Source organism: Astatotilapia calliptera, chromosome 16 (genome assembly GCF_964374335.1).
Source record: "Astatotilapia calliptera chromosome 16, fAstCal68.1, whole genome shotgun sequence".
NCBI classification, from domain to species: Eukaryota; Metazoa; Chordata; class Actinopteri; order Cichliformes; family Cichlidae; genus Astatotilapia; species Astatotilapia calliptera.
The window spans coordinates 33,840,126-33,860,187 of record NC_137437.1 but is presented as its reverse complement, the minus strand read 5'-3'; the positions used below and the strand labels follow the sequence as shown (position 1 = coordinate 33,860,187).

General features: G+C 38.7%; 1 pseudogene across 1 annotated transcript; it reads left to right on the top strand.

Moving 5' to 3' along the window:
* Positions 1–5,540: 5,540 nt before the first annotated feature.
* Positions 5,541–18,101, top strand: LOC113007899 (lactase/phlorizin hydrolase-like; annotated as a pseudogene). The gene is made up of 17 exons (XR_013902385.1): positions 5,541–6,153; positions 6,425–6,495; positions 9,868–9,945; positions 10,044–10,137; positions 10,969–11,053; positions 11,184–11,838; positions 11,934–12,582; positions 12,684–14,222; positions 14,334–14,602; positions 14,703–14,993; positions 15,103–15,301; positions 15,776–15,978; positions 16,062–16,168; positions 16,425–16,556; positions 16,658–16,881; positions 17,041–17,274; positions 17,500–18,101. The product of XR_013902385.1 is annotated as a lactase/phlorizin hydrolase-like (transcript).
* The last annotated feature ends 1,961 nt before the right edge of the window (positions 18,102–20,062 follow it).

The window sequence follows — 20,062 nt, the reverse complement described above, 5'->3', positions numbered from 1 at the left end:
TTAGCAAATATATAGAAACTCCAGAATTGCGTAGACTATGTACTGATATTTTCATTTTTGCAACATGTGTTTGCTCATTTCAACCTGAAAGTTGATTGAAAAATGCATTACTTGTGAATGTGAAGTATTCTACATGCTTTTTTTTATATTACATTATAGTGAAATATAAAGAAATGTGTTTTTTTTAAAAGATATTCATATTTAAACATTTCTGTTGATTTCAGTGTGTGAAAGATATGTAATGATTTGTACATCTAAGTTTTGGCTCAAACAAAGACAGTTTGATACTAAGTTATTCTAAACTTTAGGACATTCAAATCAAAAAGTGAAACACATAAGGAATAATTAAGACATGTTTTGCTTTATTGTTTTTTTAATCTTGTAATCTCAAGGTCGTTTCAAATCTCTCAGTCATTCTTTTGTCAACCCTGTTCAATAAACTGAATCTTATTGATTAGGGTGCAGGTGTTGCCTTTTGATTTGAGCCGTATAGATTAGGCATTTATGATGATTACTTTTTTATATAAGAAAAAGTGATATAACTTCACACGTGTGGATCAAAGTTCAAGTGATCTGGGACACATCATGGCAAGATTACATTAGTTACATTATGTAATTATCTTATATTTGACATTGAGAAAGTAAATGTTTAGTTTCAGTCTGATCAGATCTTTGTAACCTCCAACAAGGAGGTTACGTTTTTGGTAGCATTTGTGTTTGTATGAGTCTTTCTGTCTGCAAACACAAGAGCTCTGAAAATTTGCAATAATTTCTTTGTAGCGGTGTAGAGATAAAATTTGGCTTGCATGCATCAAGGACTTCAAGGCCAAATTAATGTTTTATTGGTCAAAACTGGTCAAAAAGCTTTATAACTTTGGTGTTTAGTCAATATGTAGAAACTAGTGTATAAAGATTTAAAGTATCATTTCAAATTTGACTGTTGGCCTCTCAAAATCACCAGGTTGCTCTGAAGGTCAAAGTGATATTAATGCTATATATAACAATTAAAAGCTGTGTTTCTTACTGCCATTATTTGTATTGACAACATACATGCATAAAGTAAATTATATATGGGCGTGATGGACCGAGTTGAAAAAGCAGGAGTCGTCACAGGAATTATTAGAAAAGTACGGTTTTTATTTATTTAACCCCCAAAAATTATATTTAAAAAAGTAATAAATGTTGAGCTCATAAAAGAGGTCAAAGAAACAAAACTGAACTCAGGCAAAGAACTGCGAACTCAACAAACCAAACAACTGCCCAAACGAACATCACTGACCTAAACAGGAAATGACACACAGGGGTATGTATAATGGCTGATCAGATCACTATGACACAACAGGGCTAACTAAACAAAACACAATCATAAACCACATAAATGATGCAGTACAGTCTGGTTTATTAATAAACTAAACACCAAAGAGGAAACTCAAAACCCACTAAAACCCTAAACTCAAGTATTTAATCAAATACAAAATCTTTGAAAATACACTTTCTCCTCCTTCGGCAGGAAGTGGTGGTGCAGTCCAATCATCCCCTCTATGTATTTTAGATGCTTTGAGCCCAGCTTTTGTCTGGTAACTCCAGGAATAGCAGGTTCATAGGGTTCATAGAAGGTAAGAAGCAGGTGAAAGAAACAAAGATTAGTCACAAACCAAACCACGAATAAGATGAATTGGTATGAATTAGGGCTGGGCGATATGACCTAAAATCCATATTGCGGTATAATTTGAAGCATGTGCGGTAACGATATATATCGCGATATATTCTTTTTTTTCTGTATAACATATTTTCCACCGTAAAAATCCTTTAATTTTCTCAAAAATCGAGAGTGCACCTTATATATGAATTCTGGTTGTGTTTACTGACCTCGAACCGATTTTATGTAATACACGGCGTGCAGAAATCTGTCAAAAAATGCTTTAGTACAACTTTGGTAAGCTACAAAGCCGCACTGCTTGATGGACTGTCGGAGCATTACGTCTGCCGTAGTAAGGAGCCTCGCGGAGTATCTGGGTCCAAAACTCCGTCCGCTTCAGGTCCCAAAGTCAAACGAACACTGAGAGTTAAAAACTGTCTAAATTCATTCATCTTCTATAAAATGATCAGTGTTGCTGCTTTACCAGGTGTAACAATTAAGTTTAACATCCAGGCATCCATAAAAACAGAATTTATTTAAATTTAATTTATTTAAATTTAACGGAGTTAGAAGTTAGCAGGAAGTTAGCTCGCTAGTTTCCACCTAAACATGTTCTGACTGAGAGATTTTTGAAACAAATTAAAACGTACAGCTCCGCTACCACTTCCAACCTAAATGAAGACAGAAAACTAAACAGCAGTGGCGTTTGTAGGGTTACTGAAATCTGGTATATAATGTTGTGCTACGTGATCGCTAGCGACACAGCTATGTTAGCATAACACTAGCACAGTGAAGCTGGAGGATGAACACCAACTCGATAAAAGTTAACGTGAGGGTTTCTGGTGGTTGGGGACACATGCAATCGCAAAGCAGGATGCTATACATGGACCAAACTTCAGTCAGGAGAACAACTCAGATAATTCATCCACAATACAAGGTTAGTTATTAATATACTGCAACAACGTGGGAATAGAACAGCTGCGAGAGAATTCAACATTAATGAATCAATGTTACGTAAATGGAGGAAGCGCAGTTGTTGGCTTTCCCCATATTTCAACAGTGCTTCATCTCTTTGTTATTACTGTCGCCTGGCATAATTTGCAGATGATAGTGGTTGTAGCCGCTGCAATACTTTCAACCAAAACAGGCGCAGCTTGATGACATCATCAACATGCGCTATCGTGGTAGAGCGGTATAGTCAAAATCTCTATCGTTGGCCAAATTTATATAGTTTCTATCGTATATCGTTTATATCGCCCACCCCTAGTATAAATATATAAGTAAACAAAATGTGCGCCCTTACAAATAGAACAAATGTACTGAAACCAATCAATAAACTTATTGGAAACTGAAGTGTGTTACTGTGTTCAAATGAAGAAATAAAAATACAGTGGTCCCTTGCTATATCACAGTTCACCTTCTGCTTTTTTTTGTGCAATTTTGCATGCTTTTTTTTCAGCGCATTGTGTTCTGCTTCCTGATTGGCTGTAGACCATTGTTAATCAATCTTGTGCCGTGTCTCCTGTACAGCGAGGAATGCGTTCAGCTTGTCAAATTTACATAACAACAAACACAACAATGTCGACGAAACATCATCACCTGCGGGTGCCTTTGGTTCCATTCTACAGGGTGGGCCATTTATATGGATACACCGTAATAACATGGGAATGGTTGGTGATATTAAAGTCCTGTTTGTGGCACATTAGTATATGTGAGGGGGCAAACTCCTCAAGATGGGTGGTGACCATGGTGGCCATTTAGAAGTTGGCCATCTTGGATACAACTTTTGGTTTTTCAATAGGAAGAGGGCCATGCGACACATCAAACTTATTGGTAATGTCACAAGAAAAACAATGGTGTGCTATGTATATATGTATACATATACGGGCGATCGTGGCTCAAGAGTTGGGAGGTCGGCTTGTAATCGGAAGGTTGCCGGTTCAAGCCCTGGCTTGGACAGTCTCGTTTGTTGTGTCCTTGGGCAAGACACTTCACCCGGGCCTGGTGGCGCCAGTGTCTGGCAGCCTCGCCTCTGCCAGTGCGCCCCAGGGTGGCTGTGGCTACAATGTAGCTTGCCATCACCACTGTGTGAATGGGTGGATGACTGGATGACTGGATGTGTAAAGCGCTTTGGGCTCCTTAGGGACTGGTAAAGCGCTATAGAAATACAGACCATTTACCATATATGTGTTATGTATTATCTCAGTTGTTCTCCTGACTAAAGTTTGGTCTGTTTACAGCATCTTGCCATGCCCTCAACCCTAACCACTGGGAACCCTCACGTTAACTTTTATCGAGTGGAAAAAAGTTGGTGTTCATCCTCCAGCTTCACTGTACTAGTGTTATGCTAACATAGCTGTGTCGCTAGCGATCATGTAGCACAACATTATATACCAGATAGTCCAACTTCAGTAACCCTACAAACGCCACTGCTGTTTAGTTTTCTGTCTTCACTTATGTTGGAAGTGATAGCAGAGGTGTACGTTTTAATCTTTTCAGAAATCTCCTAGTCAGAACATGGTATGTCATGTTTAGTTGGAAACTAGCGAGCTAACGTCCTGCTAACTTTTAACTCCATTAAATGTACTAAATTCTGTTTTCATGGATGCCTGGATTTAAACTTAATTGTTACACCTGGTAAAGGAGAAACTCTGATCATTTTATTAAAGATGAAATAATTTAGACAGTTTGCTAACTCTCAGTGATGCCGCAGTGCTTGTTTGACTTTGGGACTTGAAGCGGACTGAATTTTGGACCTAGATTACTCCAAGTGCGTGAGGCTCCTGACTACTGTAACCGTAATGCTCTGACAATCCATCAAGCGGTGCGGTTTCGTAGCTTACCAAAGTCATACTAAAACATTTTTTGAGCGCTGTCTATCACATAAAATTGGTGTGAGGTCAGTAAGCACAACCAGAATTCATACATAAAGCGTACCGATTATATGGCGCACTGTCAATTTTTGAGAAAATAAAAGTATTTTAAGTGCGCCTTATAGTGCGAAAAATATGGTAGTTACTGCTATGTCCAGTTGGTTAGCCATCACCAGTTTGTTTATATCTGGAAGGATATTAATTTGGTTGGTAATTCTCAACCACTCATTTGACATCAAGACTTCCAGGCCATACTCAGTATAGATGTTGCTGTTTACTATGTCGGCCACTTGGTTATGGCCTTCCATGTATGTCCTGACTCTTGCACCCTGCTGTTATGTGCTAGATTGTCTCAGCATCATCTTTACACAGCCTGCCCCTGGGGTCTTGCCTGGTGTGGTAGACCCCAGCATCTGTTGATCTTGTGCTTAGGGCTTGCTACTGCCACGATTAATGCCTCTGTGCTGTCTTTCAGTCCATCTTTGTCCAGTCACTGGTAGGATTTCCCTACTATTAATACAAATAAATGAATACATGTCAAAACTAAACTTGTATCAAATAAATCTTTTTGATACCTTGTTGCACATAAAAAGGCTTCACAGATAACAATAATAAAAGTGGTAATAATTATAACAACATAATGTTTTCAACACCTTTGCAACACTTCGACAGTAAAATGTTAACTATGTTAAACATAAAAACAAACCAACATAAGTCAAAAGTAAATAAAAGAGTTAAAAGACTAAAATTAAGCACCTAGGATAGGAGTAGTAAAATTAATGACTATGATATGATTCTACAGCAATAAAAAGTATATCAGAGCTCAAGAACAGAAGATGGGGAAGGTGTTATCTCTAGAGTCCAGAGTCTATCTGCCTATCTCTCAAAGCTACAATAAAACACTTGTGATAACTAGATGAGGTGCCAATAACAATAATTGTGTAACAATGTAAAAAAAAGGAAAGATATTGCTGTTAAATAGCTCGGCTACACTCGAAAAATATCAGTTGTTCTGTTTTTGAGCCACAATGAAGAAGCTGTTGTGGGTCTTTAGTCTGTACATTTTTTGTCTCTGTAGTTGTCAGAGCAGTGAGGTAAATGGAAGAGAGGACTTCATGTTTCTTGCAGGGCCTCTGACAAAGCAGTTGGTCAGAAGCTCAGACAGAAGCATAAATGATGCCTTTGACTGCAGTCATCCCGTTCCTCCTGGCTCTAAGCAGTACTTTGAGTACCTGCAGAGCAGAGGGGTGACCCACTTCAAAGTACTGCTGTCATGGGCTCAACTTCTTCCTACAGGCCACCCCAGCCAGCCCCAGCAGGCTGTGGTTAGATGTTACCAGACCCTGCTGAAACAGCTGCTGGAAGCAGGTCTTCAGCCTCTGGTCATCCTTCAAGGATGGACAGTTCCAGAGTCTCTGCAATCAAGGTATGGAGGCTGGGAGAGCCAGGAGCTGGCACAGATGTTTCAGCAGTATGCAGAGTTTGCCTTCCAAGAGTTTGCACCACTTGCACACTCATGGTTGACACTGGATGGTGTTTGGCATGACGGGCAGCCTGCACATGCTCCCAGTTTTCTGCAGAACATCCTTCAACTAAACAAGAACATTTACCAGATGTACCATCAGCGCTTTCCTGACAAAGGTGAGTCAAATTAACAGGAAAAAGTGAAGATTAAAGACAAAAGAACATGACTAAATTTATATTTTCAGAATTATTCACTAGTCAATACTTGTTCTTATTTCTCTGAGGCTTGAGTTTACTTAAGGTTTTGTTTATATGTAAGTGTCTTGAGAAATCACCTGTAAAAATAAATTTCCATCAGTGTATAACCAAACTAAGTTAATAAAATCCTTCAGCACATGTTCAGCAGTTCCAAACAGTAAAAGTGCCTTTCATGCTTGCATATTTACAGGTAGACGTCTGTCACTTGGACTGAAAACTAAAGATGTGGCTTCTCTCTCCGACATTAAAGCTTCAACAAGTGTAAGTTTTTTCTTTTCTTTTATAGATACATAATCTATACAATAATATAGGTATAGTCAGAATTTCACCTCCTTGCATGATTTTTATTTAGGATCCTAATAAAATTTTCAGTTGTTGATCTTATTTTGGCAATAATCAATTAATCAATCAATCAATGTATTTATAAGCACATTTAAAACCAACACAGGTTTACCAAAGTGCTGCACATAGTAAAAAGTAACAAGTAGTGGTGCGGATCGATATTGAAATACCGATTCTTCTGATACCAGTAATTTATGTTCTAGAATCGATTCTCATATTAAAATATCAATATTTTAGTACTTTGGGGTAAATTTGTAGTTTATCATTAACAGGAACACAATGGAAAGAAACTATATCATTTGGATCGTCTAAATTAGAAGGAACTACTTCCTCTTACGCCTTTCATAGTCCTGATGTCCTGTAATCATTATGAAGCTATATTATTATATTATTACAATTACATAATACAAGTATATATGAAATATAATGAAACAGTCTTTGTACAAAGTATCAGTATCGGATCAGTATCGTCGATACCACCCTGAATTTTACTTGGTATCGGATCGGAAAGGAAATCAGTGGTATCGCACATCACTAGTAACAAGTAGATCAAACACACACAAAGAACAACACAAAACTTAGTCACAATTAAGTTTGAGGATAAAAGCCAATTCTACAACATACTGGAAGCCCGTGTAAATGAGCCAAGACTGGGGAAATATGGCCATGTTCACGAGTGCCTGTCAAGAGTTCGGCTTCAGCATTCTGAACTAGCTCAAGACAAGAGAGCAGAGCCTGGCTGATACCAAAATAAACACTGTTACAGTAGTCAAGCCTGGATGAAATAAATGCATGTATCACTTTCTCAAAGTCAGCAAATGACAAAATGTTCTTAGTTTTTGCAAAGACCCTGAGCTGGAAGAAGCTTTTACTACAGAATTTATTTGTTTCTCAAATAAAAAGCTGCTATCAAAGAACTCAGATTCTCTGCAAAGGGATTTCTGGTCTTTTCCAGAGGACCAAGGTCAACCTTCAGAGAAAAGCGATGCACATTAACTGGCTGTTGTGAAATCATATTTGCTTCTTGTAGATGATTTTTCTTTTTTATTAAACTATTTCTAACCAATCAAATAATTATTAACAATTATAATAATTATTAAATTTAATAAATAAATTGTTAAATTTGTAGTTAAATTTTTAATTATTATCCAATTTTTTCATTTATTTTTAATTTTGGTTTTGTTGAAGGCATTCAACACCTCTTTACACCACACACACTTAGTCACAATTAAAAGCCAGAGAGTAAAAAATGTGTTTTCAAATGAGTTTTAAAAATGTCAAGTGTTGGAGAGATGAGCTGGAAGAAGCTTTTACAACAGAATTTGTTTCTCAAATAAAAAGCTGCTATCAAAGAACACTTCCAGATTCTCTGCAAAGGGATTTCTGGTCTTTTCCAGAGGACCAAGGTCAACCTTCAGAGAAAAGCAAGGGTCAGAAGGTTCAAATAGTACAATCTCAGTTTTTTGGTTGTTTACATTAAAAAAATGTAATGCAAACCACGATTTAATGTCATCACGGCAGTCTAGCAAAACGTTTAGAGAGTCCGTAGAATTCTTTTTAAGAGGAAAGTAAATTTTAGAATCATTGGCATAATAGTGAAATGAGATTCCTTGTTTCCTGAAAATAGAGTCTAATGGGAGCATGTAAAGGGAAAAGAGTACTGGGCCCAGGATAGATCCTTGAGGGACCCCATATGTAAGGGGGGTGGATAAGCGGAAGCGAATGGATGGATGGATGGATCATTAAGAACTTTTAAAAGCACAGTTTCAGTGCTATGTAGTGCTTTGAAACTGAGATGTCATTCTTTTCCAGAAAAGCCTGGAGCTGAAGAAAAACAATTTTTTTCCAGGATTTTGGACAGGAAGGGGAGTTTAGAGATTGGCCTAAAATTTGACAGAACTGATGCATTGAGATTAGGTTTTTAAAGAACTGAATGCAAGAGATGTTAATAATGTTTAAAACGTTGGGTCCAATAGTGTCAAAGACTTCTTTGAAATATAATAATGTCGAGGTGACACATAGAGGGCTCATAGAGGAATCATAAGCTGGAGGGGAGATGTGAGACCTGATAGTAGCAACCAACCTACCAAATATATGAGAAACAAAATTCTTCCATGGCCTCAAAAGTGACAAATGTCCTCTTTGAAGGAAATAAGTTGCGTTAATTTCTGCCAGTAATAGACTACTTCTTGCAGAAATTTAATCACGTAAGTAACCATGCAAATTTCCATCTGATGCGAGATTTTTCATGATTTTCGTGCATTTAAAGCTTGTTTTTAAATCTCTCCAACATATTACAAGCCTCAAATTCAGCTTTTTAAGCAATTCACTGGTGAATTTGTTAATCTGCTTATTATGATTATTTCAATGAACGTCCCCAGTGATGGTCATTTATATGATCTTTACCACTAATTGACAAGACTGAGAACATATAATTATTTGGTCAATTTATGTGACCACATAATTTGTGTGGTCACAATCAGTGACCACATTAAAAAGCTTTCATGTATCACAGAGGCCATTTTTACTGTGGCCAAACAATTAAATCTTAAATTTGTCTGAGGATAAAACATTTTTTCCATTTTAAAACTGAAAATTGAAACTGTTAAACTATGCCACTTAGAGTCAAAAATGTGCATAATGTGCACATTAAATGGCTGTTGTGAAATCATATTTGCTTCTTGTAGATGATTTTTCTCTTTTATTAAACTATTTCTAACGAATCAAATAATCATTAACAATTATAATAATTATTAAATGTAATAAATAAATTGTTAAATTTGTATTTAAACTTTTAATTATTATCCAATTTTTTCATTTATTTTTAATTTTGGTTTTGTTGAAGGCATTCAACACCTCTTTACACCACACACTCTAGTGACAAGAAAGTAACAAGAACAGCAGCACTAATGTGCAATAACGTGAGGTTAATCATTCCCGGAGGAAATTGGAATCATTGTCACCAAACCTGGAACTACTGATTGCTGTTATATGGATTTTAATTGGTCATATAATTATATACTTTTTTTGTTTGTTTCAAAGATGATTAATTTGTTTTTTTTGTATTTATTTAAAGGATGGAAGTGGCAACATAAGTCCGCTTAATCACCTTAAAATATATAAAAAATTATGTTAAAAACAACAATTTCCTACAAAAATGGAGCATTACATTCAGTCGTGCAAAAAAAGGAAAGGTTTACTGTAATACATTTCACATTAAGTCTCTTCTCATTATGTCCCATCTCAGAATAACGATGTGACAACATGTTGTGTATCTCCTGTTTTAAACAGATGGACTTCTTGTCAGTGCACATTGACTACAACTGTGCCATCTCTTCAGAGTTTGAAAATGAACTGAGGAACTTACAGGTATTGAAATTGTAATAAGATGGGGGTTTTTTAAAAAATGTTGCATTTAACATTTTGCTGATACAGCAAAGCTACATATGTTTCATTTTATGTTGTAGATTTTGAGCAGGAACTTGCCTATCCTGATTTACGAGATGAGTGCTCATGATTGTTCTCCCAGTGATTACCAGCTTCTTGGAGATTTCCTAAATGGTAAATGTCATGACAGCTTTTTGACTTAGCAAATATAAGATATTAATAATTAATTAAAACTAATTTCCCATAATAGACATGAGAACAATACCTCATTTTATGAATGTGCAGCTGTATATATAAAAGAAACAATACGACTTTCCAGTGGCTGTCTTAGTAGAGATTTGTGTTTTTTTTCTACATGAAATTCGTACTCATGGTGCCTAATAAGCTAGTTACCAAGAACATACCAAATGAATATGTATACTTCATACATGTAATGTTAAATGTTTCTGTGAATATAACATCACTAAATAATGTGTACAGTGTACATCCTGTCAAAAAATGGCGTTGTAAAACAGCGATCTGAAGATATTACGGGATGGCAGAATAAAGAAAAACCAAAGGCCACAACATCTGGGCAAATCCTCTGGTGTTGTTACCCAAACAGAATACATTAAGATAAAGTTCTAGATTTTGGGAGTGTTATTGTGTCATGAAATCTTCTTGTTATGGGCCAGTGATGTTATATAAGGCACCTGTAGACTTAGCCTTTGCTTACGACTTGTGCTCACTATTTTTCAGTAACAGTGAATACATATTGTTACTGAAACAGCTAATAGAGCCCTGGTGTGTCAAAGAAACAGCAAGTGGGTTTTTATTTAAGATTAAAGAGGATTATTTCTAGATTTAGTTAGATAAAATTCCTTACATAAACTAAGCGAAGTATTGCGAAATTCACAAATAAACTGATTAATTACACAAAATTTTATTTTAAGAGTAATATATTTTTCAAGATAAGTTATTTATCATCAGTCATAAAACAATTCATATTTCTTGAACACAACACAGGCTTGATGGACAATGGCCTGAATATTGTGGGATGTGACATGAAGGACATGTTAGGCAAACTGGACACGGAAGATGCTCTTGTCAAGTAAGAGTTCATTTTCTGATTTATATGTACTGGAATTCTGTTTTTTTTTTCTTCTTATTGTATTAAAGATTTGCTTATATTTTTCATGTCTCTCTCTTTCCAAAAGCCATGGCATTTCACACCACACCAGGATGACAGGGTTAAGAAACAGTTATCAGACTGTGTGGGATAAATTTAAGTCCCAGACCACAGCAGAACGAGATCTTTTCCTTCAGGAATCATTCCCCTCTGGCTTCCAGTGGGCCACCTCCAGCGTATCCTTTAAGACTGAAGGTGGCTGGTCAGAAGGTGGGAAAGGAGAGACTATTTGGGACCGGTTTGGTCATGAGGGATTGGCCTTTGCAAATCAGACAGCTGACCTAGCTTGCGACAGTTACCGTAAGGTAGATTATGATGTCTACCTTCTGCGAGGTCTTCAGGTCGACACCTACCAGTTTTCCATCTCTTGGGCCCGTATTTTCCCCACAGGGTACCGACAGAGCCAATCAGAAAAAGGAGCTCAATACTATGACCAGCTGATAAATGCTCTTGTTGCATCTGGCATACAACCCATTGTCACTCTGTACCACTGGGATCTGCCTCAAGCACTCCAGAATTATGGTGGATGGACCAATGCCTCCATTGTAGAGGCCTTCAAAGACTATGCAGACTTCTGCTTCTCCAGGTTTGGAGACAGAGTCAAGATCTGGAACACATTCAATAGTCCCTGGGTAGTGAGCCATGCCGGGTATGGTACTGGTGTGCATGCCCCAGGAGTAAAGGACTATGTGGAATCTTCCTATCAGGTGACAGTGATGTTATTAGAATACTACAATTAATCAGTTTATTACAAGTGTAATTATTGCACTAATGTACTTAACATTTGATTTTGCATTATCAGGTCACTCACAATATTCTCAAGTCCCATGCCGAGGCCTGGCATGTCTATAATGACAATTACAGAAAAACACAAGGAGGAAAAGTGGGCATTGCCTTGAACTCTGACTGGGCTGAGCCCAGTGACCCTGCCAAACCTGAAGACGTAGCAGCTGCAGACCGTTACCTGCAGTTTATGCTGGGCTGGTTTGCACATCCCATATTTGTAGACGGAGATTATCCTGCAATACTCAAAGATCAGGTGGAACAGAAGAAAACCGCATGCCCTGACTCTGTACCAGCAAAGCTCCCAGTTTTCACTCCCACAGAGAGCAAGAGGATACTTGGTACTGCTGACTTTTTTGGTTTAAATCACTATACTTCTCGGCTGGTCAGCAACAGTGATGGTGGGTGCACCCCTGGTCCTGACGGTGTGGGTGACTTCCATGCAACTGTGGACCCCACATGGAGTTCCACAGCTTCTGACTGGATCTATCCTGTTCCTTGGGGACTTAGAAGGCTCCTGAACTACATTGCAACAGAATACCTGAGTGCTAACAAATTACCTGTATACATAACAGGAAATGGGATGCCAACAGATTACAGTGTTGACAGTCTCACTGACACCAGCAGAATGGACTACATGAGAAGTTACATCAATGAGGCCCTGAAAGGTTAGTGTTGGAGATTTCCCCAATTTGAAGGCACATTTTTTTTAGAGAGAGAGTTAAAATAATTCAAATATTAATTTTGTTTTTGTTTGTTCATTTTGTAGCAACACTCACAGATGGAGTGGATGTGCAGCGATTCACAGTGCAGTCACTCATGGATGGATTTGAGGCAAACCAAGGCTACAGTCAAAGATTTGGTCTTCACTATGTCAACTTTGAAGTGGGATCCAGACCAAGGACCCCAAAGCAATCTGCATATTTGTACGCTGAGATTATCGAGCAAAACGGCTTCAGTTCACAAAAAAGTAAGAAGTTTAAAGCTGCAGAAAGGCCATTAACTCGACGTTTAGCTGCTTTACCACCCTCAGAAGTTCCATCTCAGGCAAAGGTAGTTTGGGAGAAATTCTCTTCACAGTCAAACTTTGATAGACAAATGTACCATTATGGCACTTTTCCTGAAGGCTTCAGTTGGGGAATTTCTTCGTCGGCCTACCAAATTGAAGGTGGCTGGAATGCTGATGGCAAAGGTCCTAGTATATGGGATACATTCACTCAGACAACTAACACTATTCCTGATAACGCAAACGGCAATGTAGCCTGTGACAGTTACAACAGACTTAATGAAGATCTCTACATGCTGCGGGCTCTGAGGGTGAAGTCATACAGATTCTCTTTGTCCTGGTCCAGGATCTTTCCTGATGGCACACGTAAGTCCCTCAACCAGAAAGGTGTTGACTACTACAACAGACTCATTGATGGTCTTATAGCGTACAATATCGAACCCATGGTAACACTGTACCACTGGGACCTTCCTGAAGCTTTGCAAAAGGTCAATGGCTGGGAAAGTGCAGAGATGATAGACATTTTTAATGACTATTGCGACTTCTGCTTTGCTACTTTTGGTGACAGAGTGAAATTCTGGATAACCATTAACCAGCCTCAGACAATTGCATGGTCTGGATATGGACTTGGAAATATGCCACCAAATGTTGTGGACCCAGGATATAGACCATACATAGTTGCACACAACCTCATTAAAGCCCATGCCAAGGCCTACCATACATATGATGATAAATATCGTCAGTTGCAGGGTGGTCTAATCTCCATAGCCCTCAACGCTGATTGGTTTGAACCTGCTGATGTCAACGTAGTCCGTGAAGTGGTGACTGCTGACCGGGCGATGCAGTTCCAACTGGGATGGTTTGCACATCCTATTTTTAAGAATGGTGACTATCCTGATGCACTGAAGTGGCAAGTTGGGAACAAAAGTGAAATCCAAAGTCTTCCACAGTCAAGACTTCCTTCCTTTACTGAAGAAGAAAAGAACTTCATCAAGGGAACTGCTGACGTATTCTGTGTAAATCATTACACTACAAGGGTAGTGAGCTACTTTACAGCTGCACTTCAGCCTCACTCCTATGAATGGGACCGAGACATGAGAGAATCCGAGGAACCCAGTTCACCAACTACAGCCATTCCTAACCAAAAAGCTGTGGCCTGGGGCTTGAGGAGACTCCTCAACTGGATCAAGGAGGAGTATGGTGATCCAGAGATTTATATTACTGAGAATGGAGCAGCAGTAGAATGGGATGACTTTGAAAGAGTAATGTTCTACAAGACCTATATCGATGAGGCTCTCAAAGGTGCAGTGATATAAAAATATTTCAGAAGATATTTAACATTTTCCACCACTGCCATGACTGGTTGTTCATTTATTTTGTATGTATGTGTGTGCATTTGTGGTTACATTGCAGCCAATAACCTTGATGGTGTGCGGTTGCGAGGATACACAGCAACAGCTTTTATGGATTCTTTTGAGTGGCTGCACGGGTACAAATTTCTATTTGGGCTGCACCACGTGGACTTCACAAACCCAGACCGTCCAAGAACACCAAAGTACTCAGCTCATTACTATTACAACATCATAAAGGATAATGGTTTCCCCTTGCCAGATGATGAGAAGATGCTTTATGGTCACTTCCGAGAGGATTTCATGTGGAGTTCTGCTTCAGCATCATACCAAGTAACTTATACTTTTACTGAAATTTTACTTTTACTCAATACTGTCTTGCTTGCCTTGTTTTCATCTCTTTAAATTTTTGTTTTGCATTTATTGTGTCCAGATTGAAGGAGGATGGAGGGCAGATGGAAAAGGTCTAAGCATCTGGGACAAGTTCGCTCACAGTCCTTCCAAAATATTAAATGATGACAATGGGGACATAGCCTGTGACAGTTACAATAAAATAGAAGAGGATGTTGCGATATTAAAGCAGCTGAAAGTCAGCCATTATCGTTTCTCCTTATCCTGGTCAAGAGTCCTTCCTGATGGCACCATTAATAACATTAACGAGGCTGGAATCAACTACTACCAAAGACTTTTGGACGCACTGCATGCTGCAAATATCCAGCCACAGGTATGAATAATTGTATTAATTTCCCTGTGTGCCAGAAAAGATACATGTAAATGTATTAGATTTAGTAAGACAGTCATTTTCCTTTCCTTTCTTTTCCTTTTCCCTTCAGGTTACTCTGTACCACTGGGACCTGCCACAAGCTATAGAGGATTATGGAGGCTTTTTGAATGAGAACTTTATTAAGCTTTTCAGGGACTATGCTGACCTCATGTTTGACCGTCTTGGTGACAAGGTGAAAATTTGGATCACCTTTAATGAACCAATCATGACAGCCAACCATGGATATGGCTTTGGAAGCTTTGCCCCAGGTATGGTTTAAGTCAGGAATCTCTGACGCCAGGTCTCAAGGGCCGGTGTCCTGCAGGTTTTAGATATCACTCTGGAACACACCGGAAACAAATGATTAGTTCGTTACCAGGCCTCTGGAGAACTTCAAGACATGTTGAGGAAGTCATTTAGCCATTTAAATCACCTGGGTTAGATCAAGGACACATCGAAAACCTGCAGGACACGGGCTCTTGAGGCCTGGAGTTCGACACCCCTGGTTTAAGTAATGCTTTGCATCTAATACTACACTGGTATTAACCAAGTTCTATAAGTGCTACAGAGTAATATAGTGTTAAAGAAAAAATGTTAAATTGTTGTCCAGGTAAATTTCTGACTGTTTTGAAACAAGCTGTAATCTTTATAGCAGTTCTTCAAATTTCTAAACCGTAGTGAAAAAAAGCAAACAAACATGACACATTTGCTGCCTATATGCTCTGGGTTTTTTTTCTCACCAGGAATCAGTTCAGGACCAGACACTCTGCCCTACATTGTTGGTCACAACCTGATTAAAGCTCATGCCGAGGCCTGGCATCTCTACAATGACAAGTACAGGGCCAAACAGAACGGCATAATCTCCATCACTGTCAACTCTGACTGGTCTGAACCCAGAAATCCTTATAGGCAGGAGGACTATGACGCTGCAAGACGTGTGGTGGAGGTATGCCATTTCTTCTCAGATGTGACAAAAGAAAAATTGACAGCAGTTAGTTTCAAATGACTATTATGTTTCTCTCTGTGCAGTTCTACCTTGGCTGGTTTGCCCATCCCATATTTAATGGTGACTACAGTGAAATTATGAAGAAAAGAATACGTGACCGAAGTCTAGCTGCTGGTCTACCACAGTCTCGGTATTACAAAGGCTATTATTAAATCACAAAAAGCTAATTCTGTTCACAAAACATTTCTCCTACTGAAAACACTACTTCCATATGAACAGAATCAACTTTTTGGGATTTCCTTATCTGGATGATTGAACATCCATCAAAACGCTGTTATTAAATATTTAAAATTTTGTATTCGATTTTCTAAACAACTTTATAGTAGAATAATTTAACTTTAAGTCTACTAAAATTAGTAAGTCTGGTTTTACTTCAATTTCTCCAGGTTGCCTGAGTTCACTCCAGAGGAGATTAAGAGAATTAAGGGCACTCATGACTTCTTTGGACTAAACCATTACACATCTGTGCTGGCATTCCCTGTGGACCACGGAGATGCTCAAAGCATTGAGGCAGATAAGTAAGAAGTTAACATTTGAAAAATAAATGTCTGCTGGGACTACTTCTTCTGAACAGCTTCATTTTTTTATTCTGTACTTCTCTTAACTTTGTCCCCTGCAGGGGTGCCATGGGAGTTTCTGATCGTACCTGGCTGGATACAGGCTCCTCCTGGCTGAAGATCGCACCATTTGGTATCCGCAGATTGCTGAACTTCATTAAGAATGAATATGGAAATCCACCAATTGTAATCACTGAGAATGGAGTTTCAGAGCGGGGGACTGTTGATCTAAATGATGTTCACAGGATTTACTACTATGACCAATACATCAACGAGGTGTTGAAAGGTATCAAAGCTTCCCCTTATATGAAATCTAAAGCCACAAGTGTCCTGGAGAGGAAAATAATGTTTTGTGTGTAATATGGATGCTTAAAAATTGTTCTGCTCATTCTCTAAAAGAAAGAAGAATTTTAAGAATATGAAGGTACTTATTTTCTTTTCACAGCTTACTTGCTTGATGGTGTGGATGTGCGTGGTTACACAGCATGGTCACTTATGGACAACCTAGAGTGGACTGCTGGCTTCTCAGAGAGATTTGGTCTGTTCTACGTTAATCGCACAGACCCTAATCTTCCTCGAGTGCCTAAGAGCTCTGTTAACTTCTACACCAAAATGATTAAGTGCAATGGATTCCCCGACCCTGAATCAGGACATGAGTGCCTGAACCCATAGTCTGAAGGTAAAGTGATAAAAGATTTGCTCAGATTCCTACTTTGAATGATAGACCTTTAAATTAAATGTTCAAATAAATATCTTTTCAGCAGGTTAGTTAGTACTCTCTCATGAACCCTCTATTTCCTAAGCCATGCAACAGTTAAAATAAAGGTTGGATTTAAAGTTACTATCTGCAAATGTTCACAAACAATATGACAGTATTGTTTTCACTGTCTCTCTGCACCAACAGCTGCACCACCAGTCAACATTAACAGCGTGAAATTCCTTGGTCTGGATCCCTCCACCAATGATGCTGAGACTGGACTTTACACCACATGATTGTTGCAGTAGTAGGGATGATTTGTGTTTCTGTTTTCTTCCTTAAGATGAAAAAAAAAGGTCCAAGAATAGTGAACATGGGGCAGTATCGAATGTAGTGAAAACTGTAACTGCCAATAAGATGATGTGCAGTGTAGGCCCCTGTAAACAGTATTTGATTGCAGGCCCTTAAAAATTGAACAATACTTGAACTCCTAGGCTCATCAGACATAGTATGTGTAAGATGTCTTATAACTAAAATTGTAAGTTTGTCATGATTTAGTCAGTTATTAAATCCTTGTCCATCATGTATCATTTGCTTGACCACTGCTGCAACATGAACACTTGAGAATCCAACAAGATTATTTAAAGTGTCATTTTATCCTGTATTTAAAAAATAAAAGTGATTTTTGTAATAAAAAACAATTTTCCAGTTATAGTATAGGATGCATAATAAGCCTCATATTTGAATAATGTTTTTGTATATGTTTATCAAAAAATCAAATTTATCAAATAAAACACTGTAAACAATAATCCAGTGAATAATGTCATGATTGTTGTTAAATGTAAGTACCTTCTTCCTCTTCAGATTTTTTGTCTTCACTTTTTTGTACAGTGATAAGGAATTTTTAATACTGTTACCTTGAAGTGATTAAAATTAGAATGTAAATCTAAACAATATATCCATCATCCATCATGTCCTGTGCTGCTGTGTGCCATGTGCAGCATTTAAGCTAAATAATGATCAGTGTTGTAGGTTGATTCATTTGTTAATAAAAGTCTAAAACTGTGTTTAAATATTTGTTATTTAGCTATAAATCCAGTGGCCTCTTAAACCTTTGCAGTTTTTTACTTCAGTGCATTTGACTTCAGCGGTCTTCAAAGTAGAGCAGTGTTTCACAAACAAGGAGCAGAATAACGCACTTTAAATTGTTCTTGTTAAAGAGACCTGATGAGAGTAAGTGTCAGGGTACTGTATCTCCTTAGTTGGTGACTCCTCACAAACTGGCCTGGCCTGTGGCCTGTATTTGTATAGCTGAAGTCTGCCAGCCTCGACCTCCATCATTCTAAAGACTTCCTCATCGACCAGTAAACCGTCACTATCAGTGTGATGAGCCTGGCCACATGAGTGCCCAACACCAACCGTGAAGACCAGAGCCACTCAGCCACAGGGAAACAACAGTGGAGTTGTCGAGTCAGGTGGCCACCACTCCAGCTGCCTGCCCCCCTCCAAGAACAATGCACCCTAGTTAGCCAACTCTGTCACGTCAAAGGGCTCTATCTGCACAGCTGTATTGATGACCAGCCTTGCAATCTCTGGTAAACACAGACCTGCTGGAGGGCCTGTGTTGACACATTGAAGCCAGTCATAACCCTAGGCACAGAGAATTTGTCTCTCAAGTGTGGCTAGAGGAAGAAAAAGGACAGTCACCAGGCAGCTGCCACCACTGCTCACGTCAGCCCCAACATCCGGGTCTGATAACCCTCCTTCGACTGAAATAACCCAAGCTGTCCATGACATATGGCAACACAGCAATGCAGGTCTCACCACTGACCAGCATCACTGGTTAAGGTGCCTCCTAGACGCGTGCGCTGCCAGTGACAAAGACTGCAGACAGACAGGACTGGTCCATCACAGCTTTGACACCAGCTCTGCTCAGCCCCTCCGCCTCTCCACCAACTGCCCTTCACAAAACGGCTGCACCGACCAGGTTTCCCTAACCTTGCTCTCTTCAAACACCCAGAAGGTCAGGTGGCCTGCTGTTTGGAAGTACTAAGAGCACCACCTAAGAGCGGACAAATGTGAGGCCATAGATCTTCCGTATTGATCTTACACATAAGCTTCATTTGACTAGAATTGAATTTATGGATGTTATGATGGAATGATGGATTTCAGTTGCAGGTATTCAAGAAATTTATTGTTGCTGATTCAATATGTTGATACAAGTTCTTCAAATGAAATAAACCTTCCATCTTGTATAACATGTTCTAGATTTTTTAGCCCTTTCTCACACCACAATGAAATCTTTTATTTTTTCAGACAAATATCAGGTTTGTGTTGGTTGGGCATCCTTAAAAGAAGTTTTCATAGACTTCAGACAGCACAGACAGGTCCACTCCCTGTCATGAACTGAAGGTTCACTCAAGGAATGGACCTAAATGCAGACACCAAAACACATAAAATAACTCTTTACAAGAAAGTTTATTTTGATAACAGAAAATGTTTAACAGTTTGAGATTTAGGTTAGTAATTGCCATGGGGAATAGTCCCAGAAAACTGGGTTACTAAAATGGTCATGGTGAGAGACAGAGGAACGGGAGGCAGGAGGTGAGAGATGTTTTCTGGTGAGTGATTTTCCTTAATTTGCAGGTCCAGGTTTGCAAGCTCTGAGAAGGGGAGGTCTGTGGGAATTTCCAGAGAGTCCGAGGTCTAATGGAAGGCCGGAGGGCAGGCAAACAGGCAAGCAGGCAGGGAGAAGAAACAGATATTGAGG